Source organism: Dreissena polymorpha, chromosome 4 (assembly GCF_020536995.1).
Source record: "Dreissena polymorpha isolate Duluth1 chromosome 4, UMN_Dpol_1.0, whole genome shotgun sequence".
Classification (NCBI taxonomy): domain Eukaryota; kingdom Metazoa; phylum Mollusca; class Bivalvia; order Myida; family Dreissenidae; genus Dreissena; species Dreissena polymorpha.
Genome location: NC_068358.1, coordinates 20,608,916 through 20,623,149, shown reverse-complemented (window position 1 = coordinate 20,623,149; position 14,234 = coordinate 20,608,916). Strand labels below are relative to the sequence as shown.

The following is a 14,234-nucleotide window of genomic DNA, read 5'->3' as shown; positions in this document are numbered from 1 at the left end:
CTACGATCATTCATTAAATTAAAACCATACCTAAATTTCATGCAAAAAAGCTCAAAAATCCTAACTGCGACACAAGTGTGCACAACTGAAAACTGATAATTCTGGTTGTAATTTCCACATTCCTTTAAAACTAACCCCTTTTGAACGTACATATTCATTTGCTTGTTTCTGTTTATAGTTTAATATAACATAATTAAAATTAATTGTGATATTTTGCTCGAGATTCGTATAAAAACACTTCTATGTCACAATAACAATAGTCTACTTCAGGGGTTTTTTTGGCCCGATTTTATAGCCGAAATTCGGCTATGTTCCCAATCCCAACAAGAGTGCCAAACTGTCACAAGATACGCCCGTTCGAGGGTTTTGGACACCATGCTCAATGCTTGAAAGTGTCCTCAAGACCTAGTTATTGACCCGGCATGACCCATATTTGAACTTGACCTAGATATCACTTAGATGTAACATCTGACTAAATTTGGTGAAGATCAGATGAAAACTACTTCAATTAAAGAGCGGACAACATGCTTAATGCTTGAAATGCACTATGTGACCTCGTTTTTGACCCGGCATGACCCATGTTCAAACTTGACCTACATATCATCTAGACACAACTTCTGACCAAATTAGGTGAAGATCAGATGAAAACTACTTCAATTAGAGAGCGGACACCATGCTAAATGCTTGAAATGCACTAAGTAACCTCGTGACCTAGTTTTTGACCCGGCATGACCCATATTTGAACTTGACCTACATATCATCTAGACACAACTTCTGACCAAATTTGGTGAAGATCGGATGAATACAATTTGAATTAGAGTCCGGACAAAGTGGCGCCGTTGAAAATGCACTAATTGACCCTATGACCTAGTTTTTGACCCGGCATGACCCATATTCGAACTTGGCCTATATATCAACTAGATGCAACTGCTGACCAAGTTTGGTGAAGATCGGATGAATACAATTTGAAATAGAGTCCGGACAAAGTGGCCCCTTTGAAAATGCACTTATTGACCCTATGACCTAGTTTTTGACCCGGCATGACCCATATTCGAACTTGGCCTAGATATCAACTAGATGCAACTGCTGACCAAGTTTGGTGAAGATCGGATGAATACAATTTGAAATAGAGTCCGGACAAAGTGGCCCCTTTGAAAATGCACTTATTGACCCTATGACCTAGTTTTTGACCCGGCATGACCCATATTCGAACTTGGCCTAGATATCAACTAGATGCAACTGCTGACCAAGTTTGGTGAAGATCGGATGAATACAATTTGAAATAGAGTCCGGACAAAGTGGCCCCTTTGAAAATGAACTTATTGACCCTATGACCTAGTTTTTGACCCGGCATGACCCATATTCGAACTTGGCCTAGATATCAACTAGATGCAACTGCTGACCAAGTTTGGTGAAGATCGGATGAATACAATTTGAAATAGAGTCCGGACAAAGTGGCCCCTTTGAAAATGCACTTATTGACCCTATGACCTAGTTTTTGACCCGGCATGACCCATATTCGAACTTGGCCTAGATATCAACTAGATGCAACTGCTGACCAAGTTTGGTGAAGATCGGATGAATACAATTTGAATTAGAGTCCGGACAAAGTGATGCCTTCCGCCCGCCGCCCGCCGCCCGCCCGCCGCCCGCCAAGGGGTTTCACATAATACGTCCCGTATTTTATACGGGCGTATAAAAAGTATACTTTTTTCCCAAAATGTGGCAAAAAATTCCCAATTTCCTAAAAAAAAAAAAAAATAATTTTTTTTTTTTTTTTTTTTTTAAGAAGTCTTATGTGTATTTTATCTCAATTTCAATTCAATTACATCTAAAAAAGTATTATATGATTTTGTTCTTTTAATTTGAATGATTATAAAGAGTTATATCAAATTTAGTATTTCCCTAATCAGTGGACTTTTCATGTGGAAAAAAAGGCTAATGAATTTATTTCTTTGCCTTTGATTTTGATCGGACCTGAGTTTATCATCAAAACAGTTACGGCTAAGAGCCGAAATAACATACCTCCCGCAAAAGGAATCTGGTACGGATACAAGCCAAAAGACCCTCCGCGCGTGCAGAAGGCAGCATGATGTCACCTCATTAGAATATTCTTGCGAAATCTACCGATAATTTACGGTTTCTTTGTCTCTGAAATGGTTTACCGCACATAATAACTCGAAGTAAATCGGGAATCTGACTCAGTTTCCAAATAAGCGTATTGATCGATTCACGAAAATCGGTCGACCAATGGAAATCGACGTTAAGAAACGGTTTTATCTCTCAAAAAAATATGGCGGAGAAGTCAAAATAACTTCAATTCACTAATAACACCAAAAGAACACGATAAAATCATGTTTTTGCCTCCGTGGTACAACACAAAAGAACTTGAAAGTGATGTGAACAACAAGTGGCGATGGGAATTGTTCCATGAAAGAGACTCTCGCGGAGAGAAATGGGGAAATTGGTTTAAAAAAAACACTCCGGGTAGTGCATATTGCAGTGCTTTCCACAGGATATTTTTGTCAGGCGCCCCGGGGCTGATAGGTGTGGTTATTATAACTCTAGTCAGTCCAAATTGTTAAAGATGTCAAAAGTTATCTGTTTAAGATGTCATATGATTTTTTTTTAAATTAAACGTGTCAATTCATGTTCTGTGGTGCGTTATAACTCAAAGAAAAACAGTGTCAAAAGACGTCATTTGGTGCGCTATGACTCTTCAAGAAAATCCCCCAGTCATTTAAAAATAAATACATTTTTTTATATTGTTTAATTGTTTTAAAACTTTCCCGCACAGATAGTAAAATCCCGACTCGAACAATTCCCCAATGCATCCGTTTCAACCCGACTCTATTACTGTATACTAACTACTTTTCAAGTTTCTATTTATTACATGTACACTACGCGACCCGTGATTTTTGCCTAATTTGCTTAGTCAAGGCGGGCATTTTGCTTTTTCGGTGGAAAATCACCGCGATTTCACGTGACTCGTCACTCCGACGTCGCGCGAGAGCAAGATAATCTTTGCGCTAAATCCCCTCAATGTTGTGGTGATTCGCTGCGATTCGCCGCAATTCTCCGTGATCGCAGTGACAACGATGACTCGCCAATTCATGCATAGAAACCGAATCGTATCGATAACTTTATACATGTACATAACGCTTCTAATGTTCACAAATATCCGATAATCAAAAAAATAATCTTGAACATTTATGTCGGTAAATATGTTTGAGAATTTCATTAAAACAACTATATGGCTACGCCATTTTTCAGAAGTGTAAAGAGTACAGCGCATAATGTGGGACACAGCTTTCATTGGACGAGCGTATTTAAATTTAGATTGATACAATACGATCTTACAAAAAACGTTTTATTGCGTCATACGCCTTCATGTAAAAAACGTAATACTTTGACTTGTATAGTTTTTTTGTTGTGAGAGACCATCTGAGTAAACGCCGAAAAATATATCCAAACTGTTATTTTTTGTCAATGCCCTTTGATCCATTATCGCACTTAATTGGCATCGCCATCCTGTTGTTTCTGTGATTGTCACATCTTTTCACAGTTTGAACACGTACAAAGAGTGCCAATTAGACACTTGAACAAACACTATCACCTGCTGGTCAGTACACACTAAATAATCAAATGTTGAGGGTTTTTTGTTTTTGGCGTGAAAACCCGGAGAAATGCATGTACATTATACATCATCATAAATTTATTGAACTCTGCGAACGCTAAGTGCTACGTTGATATACCAGGGTTTTTTTGGCCCGATTTTATAGCCGAAATTCGGCTATGTTCCCAATCCCAAAAAGTATACTTTTTTCCCAAAATGTGGCAAAAAATTCCCAATTTCCTAAAAAAAAAAAAAAAGTTTTTTTTATTTTTTATTTTTTTATTAAGAAGTCTTGTGTATTTTATCTCAATTTCAATTCAATTACATCTAAAAAAGTATTATATGATTTTGTTCTTTTAATTTGAATGATTATAAAGAGTTATATCAAATTTAGTATTTCCCTAATCAGTGGACTTTTCATGTGGAAAAAAAGGCTAATGAATTTATTTTCCCAATTTCATGAAAATGCCGATACAATTCCCAATTCCAAAGCCATGGGCTATCTTCCCAAAAAGTGGAAAAAAAACCTGTACTTTCTAGATATTACACTTCATGTATTTAAAACATGCGATTTGATTGGTTAATTCTCCACTGCAAGAAACAGCTAACCAATCACATTGCGTGTTACATTACTTAACAACTTGCATGTACACATGCTTGAAGATTGTAGATAAAGTAAACAATTTAAGATTTACGGTGTTTTTACACATATGCAGTTACAGGCCATCATTAAAGTTGTCTACTTTGATTCATAAATTATATTTGGATTATAAAACAAGGTAAAATTTGCTGAACTGCTCAGTATTATTAAATTATGGAACAAAATATGTCAAAGTCGTTGTGAACACTTTTGTCAGAGTTCGAAAATTTTACATTTTTTCATGAAATTTCCGTTTCAAAGAAAACTATTTACGCATTGACTGCTATAAAGATAGTTTTATTCTGAAGGATAAATGTCTTGGCTATTGTTATATCCCAGTGTGACCCAAATTCGAAGTTTTATTCTGAAGGATAAATGTCTTGGCTATTGTTATATCCCAGTGTGACCCAAATTCGACAATGTAACGGTTACATGAAGCAATATTTAGCAAATAATGAAAGAAATAATGAAATGTTTAATACTAGCACAAAATAATAATTTTACTCAGCTGTATTACTTTGAAATGATTCCAAGACAATAATCATCCATTTAATCAATACAAATAGAACATCGTCGAATTTAGGTGTCGTTGAATTTGGGTTGGTAGGATATTGTTTATTTGGTGCAAATATTGCTGTTGGAACTTCCACAGGCAGCAGTATCATAAACTTGCCCCCCCCCCTATATGTCACTCGGTGTTTCATCTACACATGTACACCATTTTAATTTTATAACGCGTCATCTGGTTGGTTGTTCTCATTGTGTTGGCCAATGATATGGCGTTTAAGAACCGAGTATTCGATCGACAAAATATGACAGCAAAACACAGACGTGTAGCGAGAAAGTCGAATTTAATTGAATATTTATTAGTTATAGTTATTAGCCGCGCAGGAGATCGGTTAGTTGTGTAATCACATTGCTTTTACTGTCGTTTAACGAATCCAGTTGGATTTTGTCGGCAACTGCATGGGAACATGTGTGTTTTCGATGAAAAAGGTCACGTCCAGTGTTCCACAATCTTTCAGCAATAGGCATATAGTGCGTTTCATACCTTGTGTCAAAGACCTATAGATAACACAGATTGGAAACTTCGCGCCTTATCGGGCTATCTCTCGGCGGGGTCACGTGGTCAAGAAACCGATAAGCACACTGAGGATCAGCAGACGATTTATTCCATGAATCAATCGGAGGAGTCCGGAGATAGCCGGTGTATCACGATTGCGATAAGATAGCTACGCGTCACTAGTAACGGCTACGATTATCGAGCAAAGTTATGCGAAAATGTTACGGCCATATGAAAGGCGGCTGTAACTTGGTCAATAATGATCCGATTTCTATAAAATAAAGTTTCATAGAAACATGGGTAATTATGTTTTTTTATATTAAATCTCGATTTTATTTACCTACAATAAGAATTTACAATGCCGCGATCGTTGAAGAAATAGCGCTAAGAACTTCCAAATCGTGGCGAGAATGCTGTTGAATAGTTTATTTGAAAGGCTTTTGCTGATAAAATATTCTTGTATAATTTGGTATTTCAAACAGTTAAAATCTTATAAAATATTATTATTTCAATACGGATAGATATATGTGGACACATAGATCTAGGTCTCTGATTAAAACTCAGGGCTTGCACTAAGAAATAAATTTTGGAAGTCCTGACTTCCTGCCCTTTAATTATGGAAGTCCCACTCAAAAATGTTGGAAGTCCAAACAACTTTAATGTTGATGTTAACGGAATGTCAACTGCGTAAATGATCACAAACTCTTCCCATCCATTTTGGGTCACTGTACATCTGTGAAAGTAACTAGATACATGTATATCTTACAACAAGGCGGAGACTACCCTAGGCTTTAAAAATAGGGAGAAGTTTGGAAAATCAGGGTATAAGTTTGTGCAAACAATATCGACTTAAAAAACAAAACATGTTAATTTCAAAACTTTGATTATTTCTATCATTTTACTATGTTCATTTGTAAAAACAATAAATTCTCATTAAAATCTATGTAATCATAACACATTTAAGTCATTCAACACATTTAAGTAATTTGAGATATGTGCGGTTGCACATTTTCATCACATATTTATTGTCATTTTATTATCCTCATTCCTATGACTGCATTTGCAACAAAACACAATCTTAATGAATGGTCATGATGGAGCATCTAGTATATCAATTACTGTTTATCCGAATACTATATATGTCCGAAATATGTACACTTAATAAATGCCTTACCAGTTAAACTTCAATAATCCAAACTTTCCTTGTTGTTATCTGGTTTAACAAACCTTATCATTATTTATTATTATTTGTTACATTTTGTAAATCCATTTAATGTTTTCTCCATTATTGAACCAACATTACTTGTAATTTGAATTGCCAGCTTTGAACTGAACGCGGGTTGAATGTTACAACAGGTCAGCCATTTGCAATGTCGAAAATCATGACGTAGCAATTTAATTCTACTCGGATAATTTATATCTAATCAAGGAAATGTGTTTTCTGAATGTTTCTTACTAGTAAAATGACTTGTTAGTATAGAAAATGAACTGTGATTCCAGTTTATATAAGATGGTTATTACTCGTAATTATCGGTGGATTAACAAACTGTGAAAACTCGCGGGACCTAATACGGTAGTGAATCTACGTAATTAATTAAACTTTGATCAATTTTGTCTTTCTTTTACCGTACCGTCTGCCCAAAACCAGCAATCATCTCCTAATCATTAGACAACATATGGCACGCGAAGAGACACGAGTGTGTTGTTAAAGCAACCAATTTTAAGCGACTGCTTTGTCACGGTCAATTTGCGATCCGCGCGGGGGGTAAATTGTGTAACCGTTAGATAAACAATAAACTTGCTAATCACCTGCGGGCGGTAGCAAATATAAGGAGGCGGAGTTTAGACTGATCGAGACGTGTGCAAAACACATTGAGTCGGCAGAAAGCAGTGTTGATTGAAGTGTTATTTTAATCGACAGCTTACGTCACGGGTTGCTATTTTCGGCGTATGACCAATTTTAAGGAAGTACAGTGGACGTCATGGCTTTTTTTTATCGGCGTATGGAAACAATTATCGGGCGTAATATACGGCCGTACGCCGCTTAGTGCAAGCCCTGTAATAAAACAACATTACAGTATAATAAATGCTATGATCGTTCGATCCAAAAACGGCTTCAGTTAGACTTATTTCAATATTGATTGTGTAGATTTTTTCAATTGTTTAATTCTCTTTTTATTTAGATCTTATTCATGAGTTATAGGTTATTAAAGTTTTGTTTGTAATCCAGTTTTTTTTTCTTTTGGTAATTAAATTAAGCTTTCAGTATCGTGGGCTAGGATTTCGCGAAAAGAAAAAAACAACAACATTTCACGCGCGTGTTAATCGTAGGATCAATTAGCGAACTGAAGAAGATGCTTTGTGTGTTTTTTCTTTATTCTTGAGAATTAATTAAAAGAAGGGATCCTAACTTCAATTATCAGTATGCTTTGTTGATTGATTTTAATTGTGTGATCAGTGGCCGTGGACGGCAAATTATAGTCATCTCACAGCTTTTGTTTGTGTTTTAATAGTAATCTCACAGCTATCTGTTAAAATATGTTTGTATATTAACTTGCATGTGTAACATTGACAGGAAAACTGGTAATACTAATAAAAGATATTAAATGAGAATTTAAACCCATACATTGTACTTTCATCTTGTTTTTTATTCATACCAAGATAAACATATTACCCAGAATAAAAATCTTTTTTCTTCGATTTGAGGTGAATAATGACGAAGTTTTTCACAATGAACCAAAGCACCTTTTACGACATGTGTGTATAATAGGGTAAAAGAGCTTAAAATTGTACCATCTTTGTACAAGGCCAAAATCCTTTAAAATGAACATTTTCCTCCAGTTTAGTTTATCCATACCTAGATTAACATATCACCAAGCATAAAAAATCAGACTTAATCTATTTGGGATGAAAAATGAAAAAATTTATCAAAAAGAACAAAAACACGTTTGACAGCAATCTTGTACAACAGAAGAAAAGAGCTTAAAATTGAACCAACATTGTATAAGGCCAAATACTTTAAATTGATTATTTTCTTCTGGTTTGTTTAAATCTATACTTAGATTAACATCTTGCCTAGCATAAAAATCTTACTTCAACGATATGGGATGAGAACTAGAAAAGTTTGTCAAAAAGAAACACACCACTTTGGCGACAGGTGTGAAAAATGATTGAATGGAATAACAGTATAAAAAAGTACAAATTGTACAAAGGCAAAATCCTTTAAAATACCTCATTTTTGTCTACTTTTTATAAATCATACATAGATTAACATCTCACCTAGCATAAAAATCTTATGTTATCAATATGTGATGCTTAATGAAGATGTTTTAAAAAAAATGCTTCGGGCCTTTCAATTTTTAAAAAATTATCGAAAATGAACGAATCCAGTGTTCTCTTTCAAATTCCGATAAATTAATAATTAATTAGAATAACAACTACCAAAACCTAAAGAATTATCAACACAGAAAATAAATACTTATTTTTATTCACACAAAAAATATTCAATATGTCTTTTTTCGGCAACCGACTTTGCTCACTACGCGAAGTTTGTAACGTTGCGCTTTCAGACATTCATTGCTCTGCAAACTGACAACCGAGCGCTAAAAACACTAATTAACACATTAAGATTGTTAATAACAATATCAATATAATATTTACTACCAGATCATGCTCAGAATACCCTACGACAACAAATATTAACGACTAATTACGAAGAATAATTGATTGCTTTATAACAAAATGGCCGACAGTAGCTGGAACAGGGAAGAATCTACAGGTACACCGGCATCTCCAAAATCAATGTCCACGACCCGCGTCGGCCGTTAGATATTATCGCATATCCCTATCGCGAAGAGGAGAGTTTCCAATCTGTGTTATCTATAGGTCTTTGCTTGTGTATATATAATACCTATACGAGGGTTATTTTTTCAAACTGTGTATATTCGTTGTTGAAAAGTCAAACCATACACAATAGGTATACATTAAACAATCTGGAACCCCTGGGTTAAACTCGGGGGAGGGGGGGGGGGCAAATTTATGATACTGCTGCCTGTGGGAACTTCCATTCCAATGGAAGCAATTATTTTGCTTTTGTTCAGATCATGGTGTTGTGCTGGAAATTTTACAGTTGTATCCCTTGCATATATATATGTGTAGTATGTAGAGAATTTTTAATAGATGTCCCTGTGCAAAGAGGGGGGGGGCATGCATTAAATGCGTTGAATTCGATATTACCAATCAATCATCGCATCACTTGTCTATCGCCAGACCTGCAGCACATGCGTAAAATGTAAGGCCGGGCCATTGTGTTCACACCGGTCTTACTGACGTAGTGACGTCACCATCTATGTATAGAATGAGGCCAGGCAACACTCTTGATTGTCAAGTATTTAATTTAAATAGTTAAAAATTTTACCGGTTTAATGTATTGAATTTCACTATTACTTTATTTAGATTTCTGTATCATATGATATTAACACAATAATTTCGATAAATAAAAAAGGAAGCAAATAAAAATAATAAAATAAGTAAGGGTAATCTAATCGAGCATTATATCGGCCGCAAGTCAAATCGGGATATTGACATTTCCAAACGCAACGGTGCATGTCTAATATCTGCGCGGAGTTTTGCGAAATGTAATTACAATATGTACACACTTTGATTGTTGTTGTGTGTGTTTTTTTACATTAAATGTGCACAGAGAAGCATTTCATCAACGACTGCCTATCAGTATTCTTTAACATTATGAAAACCACAGAAAACACAAAAGCACCGCACGCAGATCTCGACTAGCACTAGCAGTTAAAAAACATACCGACTCGAGCCATGCAACCCAAGAAGATGCCATGTATCCACAACAACCAGCTACAGCATACAAGAGGGGGTTTATTTTGGCGTCCACACACCCAAAACGATAAAATAGGATTCAATAGCAGATCTTCGAAGAAACATGACAAATTGTCCCTATGAAACAGTATATTAACAAAAAAGGACGCAGTATAAAATTTGCATTAGAACCTTGGTGTACTTAGTTAAATTCCAATTGAAATGTGGATTTTTTAACGCATGTCTGTACGACGTCAGAAAGATGTCATGACTGAGTGATTTTTGTGGACAATTATGGAGGAAGTACAGTATACCGGTAGTTCAATTTAAACATTTGTATTTGCTTGATTGCATTAAAAACATAAGGTTTATGTAGACGCTCTCGAGTACGTTTTTGAGTATAGCCAAATCTTGGCGTCTTTTTGAGAGATATATAAACGCCCCACACTAACACTTCATTACTATAGTATATGAGCTAGCTTTTATACCGATTCAGTAGAGCTTTTGGCTTGGAGTTTCACTTCTTTATATTGGAACTGAGAGGTCATGTGTTCGGTCCCAATTTAGGCCGTTGATTTGCCTAGCTAGGCTACGTTTTCACCCAACGCAGGGAACACAATTCATAACTTACTGGCGGATGCATGTCTGTACAAAGTCCCACAGATGCCATGGTAGAAATAAGTTCGTGGATGAAAATTATATATATAATAAGATGAAATGCAAGGGATACTTATGTTATGAGCTCTTTGGGCTAGCTTGTATATAGCGACTAGGTATGGCGTTTTTCTTAGAGCCTGGAGGTCCTGGGTTCGATCCCTATTCAGGCATAGCCTCTTGTAGCGGGTAAGACATGTCATGTAAGCTTGTCATTAAATGCTTTTAATTGATAAATTTAAGCCTTGGACCACAAATATCCAGTAAAAAAAACAACAAGAAAACAATAAAAAAGGGAAAAAAGTAACCCTCAACTGGGCTCGAACCACTGATCCCTGGAGTCCTGGAGTAAAAAGTCTCCCGCTTAGACCACTCGACAATCCGTGCTCATGCTAAAAGCGGATGTATTTTTTAGTTATATAAGCAAGCCTCGTAGTTTACCAAAATATAACGACAGCAATTGAACTTTCCAAATTATTTAATCGTTTCGCGTTGCAACGCTTTATAATTTTTAGCTGTTCAAATCGTCAAAATATGCATATAATGGATATTTAAGAGCATGGTAAATGTTCAGTATTACTATTTCCTCACATATATCATAACTAAAACGAAAATTTGCGAATCTGAAGCAACTTTTTTTATTTTGTAAATCAACCAAAACATGAAAAGGCCCCTTTAATTGATTCCAGCATGTTGTAGTTGTTCGTCGGTCCAAAAATTATATGGACTGAAGTACAAATGGAAGGTTAAAGCTTTGTATTGTGTGTTTTTTTTCGAGTATAATGATGTACGGTAAAATTTCATACATTCGCCAATTCATGTGATATGTCAGTTTCACTAAGCATTGTATTGTTAAGTGAACCAAAATGTAAATGTGTGGAAACTAGTTCATTATCATACATTCTGAAGGTACCGTTATCTTTTTTGATATTTATATTTTCGCGATAAAGGGTTCTGTTTACATATTTTCGTAATTTAGTTATACAAATATTTGTAATAGTATAAAATACAAGATTCGAGCCCTGTACTTTAAGTGCTATAAGCAACTCGCTCACAATGGACCAGTAAAACTAAATATATTATTAACAGCGTATTTTAAAAGCAATTTTACTATTATCTGTATTTTACTAAGTATTGATGTAAAACGTTACAAAAGATATATAATGCTAGTGATATTGATAAATAACTATCCATAAACAAACCCGATATGTTTGACATTTTTCTTTTCCAGGAGTGTTATTTAACTTGTTTGATAATGTTGCATATATCACATTTTTAACTATTACTTTCTCTGTTCCAATTTGTTTTCACTCTGCTTGTCCACCGTTCAAAATTTTCTTCCGCTCTGCTTGTCCACCGTTCAAAATGCATGCATGTACTTTCCGGAGTTTGAAATATATAAATAAGTGAAAGATGTCTTAATTAAAATATAGACAATATAGTAAAAACGTACATATATCATGTTCCAATTACGTGACTTAAATTAAGTCAATTGTAACTGTATTATGCAGATGAAGTAATCACGTGACGATCAAGATTGCGAAGTCCGTACCGTAACAGATATTATTCGCCTTTGTATACCCTTTATTGCTTCGTATTAATATTCGCTTTACTCGCTACGAATTTTCTTAGCGGGAGCTGTTATTTTGTGCTTTTGCTAAGATATTTCGTGGCGAAATAAATATACACAGTCCTTTGTGTAAGTTAAATTTGTCGAACATGTTAAGTGCCAGTGTCGCAAACACACCCTACCATAAGATGCAACAAAAGACAAAACGACGTTATGGTATAGTATGCCAAAATTTGGCATTATGCGGTTCATTGGTTCATGTGGCAGAACAAATATCAATTTTTATATACATTTTTTAGACATTGTATTTTTATAATAAACGTAAAAAATAAACAAAACAAATATTTGACAAAAAGTTAATGATTCGCAGAATAAAGTATGATTATTTATTTTTTAAATAACGAACACGGTACAGAAACGTTTGACATGGTCCAAAAATATACTATTTTGTCTGAATATAAGTCTGTATAATTTATTAGGTATACATACATTTTAAATGTGCAGGTCAGGTACTGTGTGGGTCCGATCAAACTTCTTTTTTTTATTAAACCCTCATAAAAAAGTTATACTAAAATGAAATCAAATAAACCGATCGCACGGTCGGAAGTTAACAAATTAAAGGGACTTAATTACATAGTTTGGCGTGTTTTGAAGTTTTTGATTACATGATTTACATAGACAAAATTAAGCATCGGAACTTAACGGCTCCGGTATAAAAACAATAATGAAATTAAAAAAAAAGTGAACTGCATATGTGAAAATGCTTCCGCTGAAACCACTCGACCACTGAATAGATATAAAATAACGAGCGTATGAAATATTCAAACCACATATCACAGTGATGTGTACTGTTCCATTTCAATTACGGCCGTTTCGTTTCAATAACGCCATCTAAAATGTCTCTGTCGCTTAACCTGGTTTCGATGATCGTTGCTCATACATAAACGGGAAATTATCGGATAACTTTCCAGTCGCGAAACTGTAACGTCCAATCAGTTACGAGAATCTCACGGCCGTTAATAACGGGCGCCACCTCTTTTTTGAGATGCATTATTAAATTAACCAATGCTATTTCCGAGCTGGCGCTCAGGCCCGGATGTTTTGAAATTCAACGGATAATTTTACAGGATTATTAATTATTATTACATTATGTGCACTGACATAATCTTATATAATATAATTATTGCCATTGTCGTTGTTTCCTACCCTGGTATATTAAAGAAAATGCATGTTTTATAGTTTCATGTCGACATGTAACAATTAAAAATTATTTTGCATAAGTCATCAGTTAAGCATACAACTAATTATATACATAATATGAAATAAGATCACACATATATTATGATATGATTAAGTATCATTTTTATCATACGCATACAATTGTGCAGTTTAAATATACGTGTATATGCTTATATGTAATCCATATTTGATTGATGTATTTTATACTGCAAATACAAGCATACATGAATGTTTAAAAGTGCATGTAATATGTTATGTGTTCTATGTTATGATTTGTGAAACTTGAAACTGTAAACTTGCTAATTTGATGAAACGCCTAATTATATAATTATATTCAATGGCGTTGTACAAAACATATAAATATACATACAATTGATAAAAATAAGAGTGATTTATACTGTTATGCAGCATTAATTAAAGGATTAATAATCTAAAAATGTGTGAAATAAATAAAAGTGCTGTAAGAAACTTTAGAAATATAACAATACAGGCTACGATATTAAAACACAGGAAATATAAAATATTATGTAATTAATTGATATAACAAGGGTTAAGACAATAATAATAATAATGATATTATGAGCAAAGTTTTGGCAACATAAAGATACTGTTTTTCATTAACTGA

At 34.5% G+C, this 14,234-nt stretch overlaps 1 protein-coding gene across 1 annotated transcript in view; it reads right to left on the bottom strand.

Annotated features, from left to right (window-relative positions):
* Positions 1-9,660, bottom strand: part of LOC127877881 (dimethyladenosine transferase 1, mitochondrial-like) — a 48,374-nt gene extending 38,714 nt beyond the window's left edge. The window contains exon 1 of the mRNA XM_052424197.1: positions 9,556-9,660. The gene's annotated coding sequence lies outside the window, so the exon portion shown is untranslated. The remainder of the gene's footprint in view (positions 1-9,555) is intronic.
* Between the last annotated feature and the right edge of the window lie 4,574 nt (positions 9,661-14,234).